Raw genomic sequence first — 16,774 nt, forward strand, 5'->3', positions numbered from 1 at the left:
AGGTTAGCAACCTCTACTACCAAGGACACAAAACCTCAAATAATATGTAAAGTAAGGAAATAAAGATAAGAAAAGACCCTAATAAGCGCTATAAAGCATAGGAACGAGGCTAGTTCGGGGACTAAATGTGCACAAATATGAGTCACATCAAATATCCCCAAACCGATCCTTTGCTCGTCCCGAGTAAAGAGGTGACTAAAACTATGACCTTTATTTAATACTACTAGCCGATGTGAGACAATTAGCGGTTCTCACTCCGCCCTTTCAACTCATAACAAGACATCCAGGAGGTAAGATGCCTTCTTCCAAGGCAAGGTGGGGCTTGCCAAAATGACGATACATCCAAGCAATTAAGCACACAAGATCAAGTAGAGGATGCATCTACAAAAACAATAGCTACTTTTCTCATCTAAGTGGCGGAAATCATCTAGAGGGGAAGCAATATAAGGGTACACATTCCATAATAGATATCATTTCTCCAAGCTACTAAGTCCAAAAGGATACCAACAAATCACCTCCAAGTTGTGTCAAACTAGGGTACTTTTATCCTCAATTGCTAAATGATTTTGTCAAGAGTAGGCTCCCTATGGTGTTAGAAACACTGTAGGATCGCGGAATTCCCCCTCTTGCCTAGAAACGAAGAAGGTTCGTCCCCTCTCCACCATGCAACAAAGAAAGGATTCATCAATGGATAAAAGGGGTTGTTATGATTTGAGTTTCAAAATAGTAGTCGGTCCAATGTAATAGGAGTAAATACAAACAAACAAATATATACAATATATACATTTCTATACTACAAAAGAAAAAACATGTTTTTGGATTTTTGAAAATTTTGAAATTTTTGTCATTTTTGAATTTTCAAGTTATAAGGTGCTAGAATTCCCCATCCCCACACTTAGAATGGACATTGTCCCCAATGGACAAAATAATAGGGAATTGTACAAATGCAATGAAATGAATGATGCATGATTCTATGCAAAATGCAAACTATATGTGAGATATGTACATGTGATAAATATATACAACTGAAACTCAAAACATATCAATCCCTTTTATCCATTATTGATCCTTTCTTGTTGCATGGTGGAGAGGGGACGACCCTTCTTGTCTAGGCAAGAGGAGGAATTCCGCGATCCTATAGTGTTTCTAACACCATGGGGAGTATACTCTTTACGAAAGCATTTAGCGATTGAGGATAAAAGTAGCCTAGTGTAACACAACTTGGAGGTGATTTGTTGGTATCCTTTTGGACTTAGTAACTTGGAGAAATGATATCTACAATGGAATGTGTACCCTTAGATTACTTTCCCTTTAGATGATTTCCACCACTTAGATGAGTAAAGTGGCAATTCTTTTTGTAGATGCATCCCTTACTTGATCTTGTGTGCTTAAATGATAAGATGCATCGCCATTTTGGCAAGCCTCACCTTGCCTTACAAGAAGGCATCTTACGTCATAGGTGTCTTGTTGTGAGTTGAAGGGGCGGAGTGAGACCCGCTAATTGTAGCACATCGGCAAGTATTAATAAAGGTCATAGTTTTAGTCACCTCTTTACTCGGGACGAGCAAAGGTTTGGTTTAGGGATATTTGATGTGACTCATATTTGTGCACATTTAGTTCCTGAACTAGCCTCGTTCCTATGCTTTCTAGTGCTTATTAGGGTCGTTTCTTATCTTTAGTTCCTTACTTTGCATATTATTTGAGTTTTTGTGTCCTTGGTAGGAGAGGATTGCTAGCCTTGCACTTATTAAGCAAAGTAGAGCTAAATGGAGTGATCTAATGACCAAGCATCAAAGAGGAGACCAATACTAGAGGCCTAAGTGAATAAATCAAGTAGAATGAGCAATGATGAAGACCCCCACGACCCCTCAACAATCCACACGGATCCTTAGGCAGTCAAGAGAAGAAGAAGAAAAGCTGATCAAGGATCCGGGCATCCCGAGCTCAGGATGAGCGTCCCAAGCCACAATCTGGGCATCCCGTGGTCAAGTCGAGCGGATCCCTGGGCAGCTGGAGCATACTTCAAGGACAAGTCGGGAGGTTCCTTATGGGACTTGCAAGGCACTAATCTTCTTCTTAGGAACTCAATCGTCATTTAAGCCCTTATTTGCCCTAATTCTTGTACTTAGTATAAATACCCCATTGTTTTAGGGGATTGATCCTGAACTTCTAATTATGTTTTAATCAAGTTTGGATAATAATAATCAAGTAGTATTTACTCAATTCAATATTAATCAAATCTTAATTTCTCTTTAATTATCAGAGTGTTCTTAGATTTAGTTGGGTAATTTGAAGACTATTTGGGGTTTATTGAAGACTTGACAACTCTTCATCATTCATCAAGTGTTCTTCTATTATTCTTTGCTTATTATTTGGATCATCCTTAAGTTGGTATAATCTCTTTTACACTTTGCTTAATTAATTATTGCTTTACTCATTCACCATGTTTAACCTTGTTAATATGATTAACACCCCTATTAGCATGTTTACCATTACCATGAGTGAGTAGTCTTCTAGTTAGGGTTAATGGGGGGGGGGGGGGGGAGGGGGGGATTAGGAGAATTAAAATATGGGGGTTGATCCATACTTAATCTAATATGCTTTCATAATATTGCTTGCTTTTTGTAGCTTCAACTTATTCACATGTTTTACTTGATGAATTGCTTGATTGACAACCTTACATGAATCTCTTATCCATTCAACAAGACTTGTAAGATATAAACTAACTCAAGGCTTGTTAGACCATGCATATAGTTGAATAGGCAGAAACTAAGTCGACTTATAGGTGTTGTACAGTCTTGACCGACTTGGCTCGGGGACCCAAATCCTCCTACGAATTGTAAGACATAAACTAACTCGATTCCACTACAATAATAATTTGCTTGCAACTATGTAAACTTGTTTGTATGATCTCCATTATGAATCCCCTATAAACCCACGACACCCTAGTGCCTTAATCAATTGCTTACAAACTCTATTTGTTTAGTTGCTTTATTTTGCTTTCATTTCTTTACATTTCGTTGTTAATTAGTTTAGTTTACAACCCTCAATCTCAACCCATTTTGTGACACCCTAAGACATAGCTCTTTACAACCGATAACATGATTTAATACCCGTCCTTTGGGATTCGACCTTTACTTGCCACTCTACTAAGAGTAGTTAGTTAAGCTTATAAATATTGTTTTGATTGGTTAGCTTAGACGACAAAGCCTTAAACTATATAAAAAATGGCGCCGTTGCCGGGGACGGTGTTCAATTGAATTGTTATCATTCGTTGTTTTTAGTTGTGTCTTTCTTAACCTTGGGGAAGTCAAAGTCATCAAGGTAGTTTTAATTGTTTTCTAGTTGTTTGCTTTTTGCATGTCTAAGAGATCACAAGGTAGACCTTTGCCTATTGATCCCTAGATTAAAAGAACCATGACCAATATTAGAAGAACCGTTAGAGGGACTTTAACAAGATTGGGTATTGGAGAACTTGTGGACATTGGTTTTGTCCAATCGGATAGTATTGAGTTTACCAACCCTTTTGCAAGAGAAGGAGAAGAGAACCAAATTCAAAACCTACCACAAAATCAACCCACAATGCCTAAATTTTCATCTCATTATGTGAGAACCGAGGAGAACTTTCCCAATGGTACTCCTACACCACCTCACTTAACCGGTAATTTCATTTCAAAATCCGCATTCATACTGAGAGAAGTCAATTTGGAGGGATGCCTAGTGAAGATCCTCATCTACATATGGAGACTTTTTGTGACTATTGTGATATAATTTCTCAAACCGAGGTAACTCAAAACCAAATTCGATGGGTTTTGTTTCTTTTTTTCTTGATCGGAGCCGCAAAGCAATGGTTAAAGAGCCTAGGCAAAGCTACCTTTGGAATTGATTCATGGAAGAAGTTAGCACTTGTCTTCTACAAGAAGTTCTATCCTCCGGAGAAGACTAACATATTGAGAGCCCAAATCACCGGGTTCAACCAAAGAGGTCAGGAGTCTCCATATGAGGTTTGGGAGAGATTCAAGGATACACGTCGCTCTTGTCCTCATCATGGACTAAGTGAATGGTTCCTTGTTCAACAATTTTGGAATGACTTATATGAAGATTCAAGAAATGTGCTCAACATAAGTTCTAATGGAAGATTCACCGAGGTTGATGACAACTAAACATGGGCTAAGATCGAAGAAATAGCGGTTCATAACTCTCAATATAGTAGTCCAAGAAAAGCTAATAGGGGAGGGAAGCATGAAGTGGACTCCATCAAACAATTGGGTGGCTAACTAAGTGCTTATATTGACACCATAAACTTGAAGTTTGAGAAGGCCATGGCGAAGTTTGATGAAGCCTCTAAGTCACCCAAACAACATGTCAATGCCATGATGGCAACATCCTCAATCCCAAATGGAGTATGTGAGAGTTGTGGAACCATGTTACACAATCAACACGAATGTAGGAGAACAAGTGAATGCTTTCCAAGCATACAAAAATGGCACCTCTTATTCCAACTATTACAATGAGAATACCAAATTCCACCCAAACCTCTCATACAAGAGCCAAAATGTCCAAAACCCTCAACCGACATACACACCCGCTCCAATGCGAAATCCTACTCAAAGACCATACTACAATCAACCCAATGACCAAGCTTTCAATGTTCAAAAATGGTCCTTAAAATGCAAAATAGCGAACAAGATTTCTTTGCTCAAATGCAAAGGGATAGCCAAGCCAAAGACACTACCATCAACAATATCCTTGCTCACACTAAGATGTTGGAGACTCAATTGTCTCAATTGGCCTCTTCTAGTGTTGGAATATGTGTCCTCCGACAATAATGCGATCACGACTGTTGATCATGATGATCACATGTTTAAATCTCATTATAAAGAATACAATTGGGAAGTAATATTTTTACTGTCAACTGGTCAACATATATCGGTAATGATTGGTGACTAGAGTTTGACATTACTTTGTCGTGTGACGGTGGATCATTGACCCCTAGGTCATACCTATAGGACAACACTCTTAATTGATCATTTAATTAATCGTATAATGTTACGAGTTAATTAAATTACTTGAAAATTGACGGACGATTTTGGAAGTAAAATTTACGTATCACATTGAAATTTGATTAAATGAGATACTGCGAGTAATCGAATTGTATCATTACTCAGATGAAATTATTGTTTAAGGAAACAATTAAATTTGAATGAATTATTATAAATACGATTTATAAATTGGTAAATTATTTTGGTACAAGTAATTATGAATTACTAAGTCGATTTTTGCATATGACGTATTTTTATTAATACGTTGATTTTTAATATGTTAAAAATACATAACAAATTTATGTTACATATGACATGTGACAAATTGATAAATTGACAAAAATAATATGGATTCCATATTATCCATATGGACCGAAAATTAGGTGAGGATTAAGCTAATTATATGTTTATTATATTAGTGGAGGGCATGATGATTACCCTAGTCACTAACCATGCAAACCTAATGCTCATTGTAAAGAACAATTTATGCATGCATTGACTCCCCTTTGCCCTCTCTCCCACCCGGTTTTCTAGAGGCAAAAACCAATTGGTTTTTCCTCTCCTTTTTACCATATACTCAATAATGTTATTGATGTAGTATTCATTCTTTACTCATCCAAAAATTAGAATTCTAGAGAGACAAAAAGCTCTCTTCTTCTTCTCTCCCAAAACCGAAAATATTAAGTGTTTTATAATATTTTTGGGTCATTTTTCTACAAGATTAATATTGTACTAGTAACTATAATATTAATTTTAATTAAGAGAAAGCTTTGGGTATAAATACTTGGGAGAGATCCTACACTTGGGTCTTAGTTCATCCAAAAGGGAAAGCTCAAGAACAAGAGAGAAAGGTGATCTCTCTTGTGCCCATTAAACCGAAAATCACAATATATGAACATTTCCTCTTTATTTTGTTTAATAGTTTGCATGCATAAGATCATTAGTTAATTTTATGACAAATTAATTTAAAACATATATGAATATGTAAGTATATAGATCTACTTTTCCTTCAATCGGTATCAGAGCCATGAATGTTTGCATGCAAATCGGTTAAAAGTTTTTCCGAGTTATAAAGATTAACATATAAAACTTGTAAATTTTGTGTTATTATGATATATCACGAAATTAATTCATGCATGTTAAAATTTTTGGTCCTAAAATGTTTTAGGATATTTTGGTTAAATTTACGGATTTTTATTGTTCATATTATACAATAATGACATTTAAATATGATTTTATGAGTAAAAAAAGTCATTTTCGGTCTAAAATTGGCTATACTTCGAATTTTCCAGTGATTTTTGGATATGTTGTCACATATATTATTTTGAGGTAACCTGTAAATGTTCATAATTTTTGGACTTGTTATGCTCGAAAAATGGATTTTTCATTATTAAATTCGGATTTAGGTGTAAAATAGGTTAATATGAGATAAATTTCGAATCTGGTCATAGAAATTTAGTATGTTGTCACATGCAATTTTAAAAGATGTGTGTAAAATAATGGGCTATAGTGAAGTCTTTTTGCATGATTTATGGATTTTTGAAGAAAAATAGCATAAATAGTGACATTATTAGTGTAAAATTAATAAAACATAATCTATGACTAAGGAAAAACGTCCAATGTTGCATTTTATTATTTTTTTTTCAGATCCTTCATGGATCGATGTAAACTTGAAAAGAATGGGTCAAATTTCTCCGATTGGGATGCCCAACTCAAATTGGCCGCCTAAGGTGACGACAAGCTTCGTTAACTTACCGAGGCCTCTCCACCCGAACCTAGTACTAGGTCGACCGCCGCCACTAGAGAAGCATATGAGGCTTACCAAAAGGAGTCCGCCGCAATGAAAAATGTCTTGATATTTGCGATGGAGGCGGACCTCCAAAGGAGAGCCTTTAAAATGGGCAATGCTAATGAGATTTACTCCAAGCTTGTGACAATGTTTTCACAAACTCCGCGGATCGTCCAATATGAGGCGGCCGCGGCATTCTTTGATCTCGACTTCAAAGAGGGCCAAAAGGTTAGCCCTCATGTGCTCAAACTCATGGAGCTTGTCGAGACCTTGAAAATTCAAAAAGTTGAAATCCCCAACTCATTGTAGATAGGATTCTACACTCCTTGTCCAAAGTCAAAGCGTATGTTCAATTCCGGGTGAATTTTAACATGCAAGACAAGGATGTGTCTCTTGAAGAATTGCACAAGTTACTTGTGCAAGCCGAGAGGGACATGGGGTTAAATGTGAACCCTCCAAAAGATGTGCTTAACATAAGCACTAAGAGTAAGGGGAAGTTCACGAAGAATGGGAGGAAGGGTAAGAAGCAAACTCCCACATTCACCAAAGCTAAGACTTGTGAAGATAGCACTTCAAAAATCAAGAAGGGTCCTCTTGATAAATGCCATTATTGTAATGGTATGGGACATTGGAAAAGAAATTGTTCCAAATACCTTGGTGATATTAAGGTGGAAAGATTACTCCAAAGAGGGTAAATGACTATCCTTCTTTTATGTTTCTAATTCAACTATGGTATTATGATGCAAAGTTGTGATAATGTATCTCCCTTTTTATTGTAAATAGGGCCTCCACCAAGCAAAGACAAGGGAAAGGAAAAGAAAGCATGAGAAACCATCAAGAAGTTAGGGATAGCTTTCATGGAGCTTTGCTTTTCATTGTCTTATTTTAAATTATGTTTTGGATTTTAGAACCTTAAGTTTCCGTGTTCGACATGGAAAGGTATTTTGGATAATGGGTTGTATTTGGATAATGGTGACTTGGTTTGCAACCCAAGTCACCCGTTTTATCATTTTATCCTTTTGTTCTAAAATTCATGTTTAAATGCTTGTTCTCAGAAACATATAACTTAAAGTGATCTAATAAGACAAATATAATGACGGGTTTCATTATATGTCCACATGCTTAAGGCTTGTGTATGATCATTTATAAAGCGATTTTGAGTCTATGAACTCTCTTAAAGGAATGTAAATCACCAAGTACACATATGAAATCTATAACAATTAGTCAATCTATGAGAAAATTCTCCTTATAACCTCAACATCATTATTTGTGTCTCATATGCTATGTTTGAATCTATAGTGTATTTATTCTAAAGATAGAGTGGGAGAAAAATGAGGACACAATTGTGTACTTGTGTATATGAGATCTACGCAAGGGAGAATGATTTGAATGAAGGTATATCTATTTACATAGTATATGGTATAGATGAGATCTATGGTCTCTAGTTAGTTCTATATGACTAAAGAGACCAAGTGAAGTAATCATAAGAGTATATTCTCAAGATTACTACACGAGGAGACCAAAAGAAAGTTTTGAAAGAAAAATGACTAATGTAAAGTCTTAACAAGTTTTTGACTAAGTTCTATATGATAAATTTTGACCAATAGTTTCAACCTTGAGATTTACTTAAGAGCCTAAATGAATCATAGTAACATACTAGTTATGATCGAGTTGCAAAGATTGATATACCGATATCTTCAATGGCCAAGTTTTAACCATGCAAATGTCACTGCTTAAGCTCATTATGAAATGGTTAAACCTCCTTCCGAAAGGGTATTTCGAAGGACGTGTTCTAGATATTATTTATATTTGAATAATGACATTGCTACACATCATTATGACATGAGTGTGTTAGAGATTTAAAATCTCTTTCCGTAAGGTTAAAAAGAGACCTCTTCGAAATAGGTATTTTGAAGGGATATGATGGGAACATATATGGTTTTATCTTAATAACTTGGCAATGCAATTTATATTTCAATTCTTGAAAAGTTTCGATTGAGAAGTCAATTTCGAAATATGTGGAATTGAGTGGGAGTTAGGAAATTATCATGTGAAGACATGAAATTTAGTGGGAGCTATCATCCTTTGAATGTTTACAACTCACCACTCATTAAAGAATGACGAGCTAACACCTTCCTTCACAGAGGAAGTTTTGAGTTTTCAATTCTGGATGAATTTGGACTATGATGAATAAAATTACGACAAGAAATATTGGATTAGTATTAAGAAATATACATCATATCAACATACACATAGGTTATTCATATAGATGAAAATGGAATTGCCATTAGCAGTCATGGTCGTTCATTGAACCTATGAATGGTTGATCTCATGATTATTAGTAACTAATGTTTCCGCCATTAGAATAATGATGCACATGTCCAATAGTGAATCATATGCATAAGAGCATGATGATTCATTGGTAAGCCACAATAAAAACGTCATGAATTCTCAAGTAGAATCCGATGAGCGATTTCGGTGTTTGTCAGAATGCTCTTATATGTGTCAAGAGGTTGCGCATATTAATGAAAATCCGAGCACATGTAAGGATTTATGAGAATCCTAAATCTTTCAAGCCTAGAAAGAGAATTAAAAAGTTTTAGAAAGATACTTAGTTGAATAAGAAGTTACTCAAAACTAATCTTTCCTAACTATGCTAGGACTTATGATAAGTGCTAGACCAATCGTCTTGACAAATTGTTGTAAGACTCTGCAAAACATATACCTAGTGCATTGTGTGTGAATGGAGTACTTGATCAGTACAAATTATATCATTCACCACAAATTCGTTCGTTATGTGATAATCGATAAGAAAGTTCTTCCCAGATAAAGAACCAAAACCGAGGTCGGGAACCTTGATGTGTACTTGGTAAGATTCATGCTATGAGAGAGAACATGAATGTAAAGGAAAATGTGATTATAAGAAGTTTGAACACATGGACACATGGCATGTTAAACTTCTATTGCAATCAATAAGTGTTTATACTTACAATATACATCACAAGGTTGAAATATGGTATTGACTACCCGAGTGCGATGTCGACATTTGTCGTTTGAGTTATTATTAACTCACCTTGTACATTGTTATGTTCAAACGTGTTGTGGAGACAATTGAACCCCGTTAAAGTGAACATGGATTAACATTGTACTTGCCCATAGTTAATTACATGAGGTGACGTCTCGAAGTGACTAGAGTGTGATGCGATTGATGGCAAGTTCAAGTGCCATAGAGTCATGTGAGATGACTAGTCGATAACATAGGCAGACTGTTAGGAAAATTTTGTCGGGCCTAATGACCGCTTATAGAGTTCTGGCAAATTTATATAGCCTGGTCGTGGCGAGAGCTACTATAGTATTCGAATGAGTCGATTCTTTTGCCTAAAGACTATTCACCTAAGATGGCACAGTTTCAGATTAACTTTGATTTGTGTTACTACGACCTTCGTAAATGGGGTCAAATGGGCATATTTTGGGTTATGATGGCTGTGGCTAGTCGAAGGGAATGAGTGCGATAGGAATTGTCCACCCCTAGTCAGGGTTATAACAATATCTCAGGGCCACTTGAGGAGTAATGAACTGGAAATGCGTGGCCACGCACGGAAAGTATCTATGATAGATAAGTCCGGTCAATCAGTTATTCTCCAGATCGAGGAAACCACTCTCGATACAATCACTTGCAAGTACGACCTTAAAGACACCTTGCATTGAGTGGAAAATAGTAATAGGACAAGAGAATTGGTGACGCACACTTGTCGAGGACAAGTGGGAGATTGTTGGAATATGTGTCCTCCAACAATAATGCGATCACGACTGTTGATCATGATGATCACATGTTTAAATCTCATTATAAATAATACAATTGGGAAGTAATATTTTTAAATGGTCAACATATATCGGTAATGATTGGGTGACTAGAGTTTGACATTACCGCTCGTGTGACGGTGGTGATCAGTTGACCCCCTAGGTCATACCTATAGGGCAACACTCTTAATTGATCATTTAATTAATCGTATAATGTTACGAGTTAATTAAATTACTTGAAAATTGACGGACGTTTTTGGAAGTAAAATTTACGTATCACATTGAAATTTGATTAAATGAGATACGGTGTGAGTAATCGAATTGTATCATTACTCAGATGAAATTATTGTTTAAGGAAACAATTAAATTTGAATGAATTATTATAAATACGATTTATAAATTGTCAAATTATTTTGGTACAAGTAATTATGAATTACTAAGTCGATTTTTGCATATGACGTATTTTTATCAATACGTTGATTTTTAATATGTTAAAAATACATAACAAATTTATGTTACATATGACATGTGACAAATTGATAAATTGATAAAAATAATATGGATTCCATATTATCCATATGGACCAAAAATTTGGTGAGGATTAAGCTAATTATATGTTGATTATATTAGTGGAGGGCATGATGATTACCCTAGTCACTAGCCATGCAAACCTAATGTTCATTGTAAAGAACAATTTATGCATGCATTGGCTCCCCTTTGCCCTCTCTCCCACCCGGTTTTCTAGAGGCAAAAACCAATTGGTTTTTCCTCTCCTTTTTACCATATACTCAATAATGTTATTGATGTAGTATTCATTCTTTACTCATCCAAAAATTAGAATTCTAGAGAGACAAGAAGCTCTCTTCTTCTTCTCTCCCAAAACCAAAAATATTAAGTGTTTTATAATATTTTTGGGTCATTTTTCTACAAGATTAATATTGTACTAGTAACTATAATATTAATTTTAATTAAAAGAAAGTTTTGGGTATAAATCCTTGGGAGAGATCCTACACTTGGGCTCTTAGTTCATCCAAAAGGGAAAGCTCAAGAACAAGAGAGAAAGGTGATCTCTCTTGTGCCCATTAAACCGAAAATCACAATGTATGAACATTTCCTCTTTATTTTGTTTAATAGTTTGCATGCATAAGATCATTAGTTAATTTTATGACAAATTAATTTAAAACATATATGAATATGTAAGTATATAGATCTACTTTTCCTTTATCTAGCTCCCAAAAACAAAAGGGATAATTACCTCCTCAAGGAAATCCTCCTACAAGACATGAGACCATCAATGCTATTCACTTGAGGAGTGGTGCAAGATATGATGGACCAAAGATGCCAATTGAAGAAGATAATGTTGAGGAGAATGACAAGAAAATTGATGTGATTAAACCATTGAGGAGAAATCCTAAGGTGGTAAAGACAACTACCAATGACTCATCAAAGAAGAGAAATGAAGAGAAAGCCAAAGAAGTTGAGAAAGAGCCTATTGTGATTAGACTTCCATTTCCAAGTCGCCAAGCCAAGCCCAAGCTTGATGTGCAACTTGGAAAGTTCATGGAGATTGTGAAGAACATAGAGGTTTCTATACCATTCACGGAGCTAATCAGCCATGTTCCGGCCTATGTAAAATACATGAAGGATATCCTTACTAAGAAGAAGTCCATCCGAAAGTTGGAAACCATTACCTTAACGAAAGTGAGTAGTTCAATTCTTCAAGGTAACTCCCCACCTAAGCTCAAAGATCCGGAAAGCTTCTCCATTCCATGTACCATCGGTGATACCACAATCAACAGGGTACTATATGATCTAGGTGCAAGTGTGAGTGTCATGCCATATTCAGTATGTGAAAGAATAGGGGTGGGAGAGCTCAAGTGCACCAACATGACCTTACATATTTTGAATCGAACAACAAACAAACCACTAGGAGTATGGGAAAATGTGCCCGTGAGAGTTGGAAAGTTTTTCATACTGGTGAACTTTGTCATTGTTGATATGGAGGAATATTCCAACATTCCAATCATTCTAGGAAGACCATTCCTACACACCGTCGGAGCGGTGATCGATGTGAAACATGGAGAGCTCACACTTGAAGTAGGTGACGAAACAATCACCTTCAATCTTGATAACACTATGAGAGCTCCCAACTTGTTTGAACCATGCTTCATGGTTGATCACTATACTCGTGAGGGTGACAAAAAGCATATGGAATCCCCATTCAAAGAACAAGGGAAAGAAAGAAATCTCATAGATAAGGGCAAAGACACACCGCCCAATTGGAAGAAAGATATTGATGATGTTGAAATGGCTATATTCGGAGAGCATGGAATTTTTCACAACAAGAATGAGAGCTTGCAAAGCTCACCCATGACAAGTATAGATGGAAGCCTCATTGGCCATGATAACAAGGAAAGAGAGTTGCTCTTGTCAACTCATGATCCACCCAACATAGGGAAAGAAGCAAGAGAAGTATGTTGTCTATGGTATGACGAGTTTGAAGGACTTGTTAACCCATATATTGGGAATGCTATAACTCTAGACCAAGGCTATATAGACCCTTGTCACCTCGTTGACTCGGAATACTACATGAATGAAGACAACAATGTGCCAAGGTCTATGCAAGATCTCTATCATGACAATGAACAAGCATTTGACTACTTCTTCCAGGCGTTGAGCAACATCAACAACGTCCTTACTTTACCCCCTTGACAGCTCTCAAAAGAAGGAGAGTTTGGTGGAGTCCTCCCTAAACCACCATTTCTAAATATTCTAACCTATTAACTTGCGTTTCATTTAACTTGTACATTACTCAATTTTAGCATTGCATTCTACATGCTTTGTTTGACAAATTTGTGTAACATGAGAGCAAGTGAGGGAGGGATTTTAATGTGCTTCAAATGTGTAGTGTTTTATGATCAATTGTGGTAAAGCATATGCCTAGGATAATCAAGCCTTTGTAGTGCAACCCATATCGAAATGACAAAGAATTGATACGGGAAGAAGATCCCTACGAGCAGACTTGAGCTCGTGGGGGACTGGAACAGAGGCACGGGTGAAAATTGATTTTGAAGAACAATCTGCCCGAGCCGACGATAGCTTGAGCGTCCCTCAGCTCAGGTCGCTCGACCTCAACTCAGGTCGTGGGTCCTGAAGGAGCCTCCATTTGACAATTTTGCACTGGACAGAAATCTGCCCGTCCCAAGCTTGAGACGAGCGTCCCAGCAAAAATCCGCCCGACTTATCATCAGGACGCCCGTCCCTAGAGCCAAACAAGTTCCTAAATTTCCACTGTCCAAAAATCCGCTCGTCCCGACCTCAGGACGCCCGTTCCTACCTTCTGCATAAACAAGACGCGTGACTCACACTTCATTTCATTTCCTTTCCTTTCTTCAAACACAAAACACAATAATTTCCCTCAATTAAACCTTCAATCCCCTCATCCAAAAACACCATTTTCTCATCCAAATTCACCACAATCAAATCCAAACTTGCTCAAATAAAAAACAAATCACTCCTTTATCAACAATAAGACCATTCAAACATCAATTTATTCACAAAATCAATCAAATTTTCTAGGGTTAGGTAAAAATCCGAAATTCCCAATTTGATTGAGGATTCAATTGAAATTAGAGGAAGAAAGGAGCATTCAAGCATAAACTTGGTTTGTTGATACTAATTTGAAAACAGAATAGCCATGGCAAGGACTAAAGAAGGCAACAAGCAAAAAAAAACACACCAAATTTATCCAAGAGACAACAAGCTCTTGCATCAAAGGCATTGGTCTTGGCTCTACAAAGGGAGCAAGCTCCGAAAACCGTCAATGATATCGAGGAAGCTACTACTTCTATCCCGGAGGTGGAACAATTGAAAAACTATCCAGAGATAACTTTCATTTCCGATAAGCATAGGCTTGCATTCGAATCCCTAGCCAAGAAAAAGATTTTAGCTACTAAATTTATATGTCAAGATGCTTTGGGTAAATTGGGTGTCCTTGAGCAAACAAAGGCATTCTTCGAGTCTATGAGGTTATCTACCCTCTTTGAAATGAATGAGTTAACATATCCCTCTTTGACATTGGAATTCATTAGTTCCTTGAGGGAGTATAGAATTGTGACTCAAGATTATGTCGAATTCCGCCTCGAAAACAAGAGTATAACAATGCATAAAAGTGATTTCGGTAAAGTGTTTGGGCTTAAGGACGATAACCGATTCATCAAAAAGGAGGAAGGAATTTGGAAAGATCATACCATGCGGTCTTCTATTTTCTTCATGCCTCGAATGTGGCGTAGTCGGTCCAATGTGCTAAGAGTGACAAACAAACACAAATATATACAATATGTACAATTCTAAACTAAAAAGGAATGAACATGTTTTTGGATTTTTTCAATTTTTTCAAGTTTTTTCAATTTTTATTTTATTTTGAAAGGTTAGAATTTCTCATCCCCACACTAGTATGGGCATTGTCCTCAATAGCCAATACGATAGGAAATTATGCAAATGCAAGGAAATGAAAGATGCATGATTCTACACTAGATGCAAGCTATATGTGAGATATGTACATGTGATAAATATATACAAGTGATGCTAACTAATCTATACTACATGATGCATGCTTCTATTGTTCGGAGAGCTAATTTGAATTAACTCACATCCCTTGTGAGTGAACTTCCCCAAACCGAACAAGACACTATTTCTAGTGTTAAAAGAGGGGAAGTTCATGCACAAGGCAAGAATGCAACGCATGAATTCTAATTTGTCATTTTGGATTTTGCAAATGGGAACAAAATATATATCATCACCTTGATGTTGCTAAGGTGGAAAATAGTCCTTAATTTTTACAAGGACACCGATAGAACCGGAACAATTAATGATAAACTAAGTTAGAAAAGCATGAGAAATTTTGACATGAAAAAATGAGAGGGAATTGAAGAGCTTCACCTAAGCCATGGTGGGTGCCTCTTACCCACTCCACCAAGCCCATGAACATCTTCACTAGTTATCATCCTCCCCTCAAATATCGTTATCTCATTGCGTTCTTGATTCATCGCCCTCATATAAATCCATAAATTCGTCACCATCGCTATTGACCTCCACCGTGTTGCCGTCACTTGCCCCGCTCCTTCTCCATCTCCATTGCCATGTGCCCCACCATTTGCATGCTCCGAATTTGGAAAGAGAATTTCTATTTGAGCCCAAGAGGGGAGCATCCCCTCTTCGTTAATGTGCCCTTGATGAGACATCCGGTGGAATTGAGGATAAAGGGCAAAATAGTTGTCCACTCTATCTTCATATTGTTGGTGGTGCAAGGCTTGGAGTAGACTCGTTGCAAAATCATCTCGAGGAAGGATGAAAGGGTAGGATGATTCTAAGGTTGATATTGAAAGGGGTATGGTAGTATGGTAATATTTTCTTGATCATTCACTTGGGGCTCACTTGGTTGTTGTCGAGTGGGAGGCGGGGCTTGGTTTGCTTGTCTTTTTTTTTTTTTTTTTTTTTTTTTTTTTTTTTGGTGAAAGGTTAGAAATTCTCATTAAGATCATAAACAAGCTATTACAAACTATCCATTTTGGTGGATACAATTCAAGACTAAATAAAAGGCAAATAGAAAAGTCTTGTCTTAAACCAAGTCCTATCACTACTCCTTTTAATACAAATTTGCCACTCTAAGAATCGACATTTAAGCAAGCACTCAAGTTTGTTGAACTACTTTTTCAGTTCTTTGAACAACCCCTTCAATTCTAGCCTTATTCCTCTGATGCCAAATAGAATAATACAAGGCTTGAATCCAAACAAGAGTAACCATTTTCTTAATTCTTGCCCAAGGTTTAGTCTGCAACCAGACAAAGAGATTAGTAACAAACGTGTGCCAATATGCGTTTCGACGATTAAGGCAACCATTTTTCTGGTATAACAAAGACCTTTGAATGAACAAATGCTTGATGAGTTTCAGATGCTATGCCACGTAGAAAACATCTATCATCGGAAGAATTCCAAGGAGAAGAAGCTTATCTTTCACCGCAAAGCTTCACGAGCAAGAAGCCAACTGATAAAGGAGTGCTTTGCTATACACCAGGAATTCCAGACCATTTTATCCCAAGTCACAGTAGGATATTTAGGTCTGATCCACTGGTAACCACTA

At 36.7% G+C, this 16,774-nt stretch overlaps 1 non-coding gene across 1 annotated transcript; it reads right to left on the bottom strand.

The window, feature by feature from the left end:
- Positions 1-3,947: 3,947 nt before the first annotated feature.
- LOC141635894 (small nucleolar RNA R71) lies at positions 3,948-4,054 on the bottom strand. The gene has a single exon (XR_012540548.1). It is a non-coding gene; the product is annotated as a small nucleolar RNA R71 (small nucleolar RNA).
- Positions 4,055-16,774: the final 12,720 nt, after the last annotated feature.

The sequence above is a fragment of the Silene latifolia genome, chromosome Y (assembly GCF_048544455.1).
Source record: "Silene latifolia isolate original U9 population chromosome Y, ASM4854445v1, whole genome shotgun sequence".
NCBI lineage: Eukaryota > Viridiplantae > Streptophyta > Magnoliopsida > Caryophyllales > Caryophyllaceae > Silene > Silene latifolia.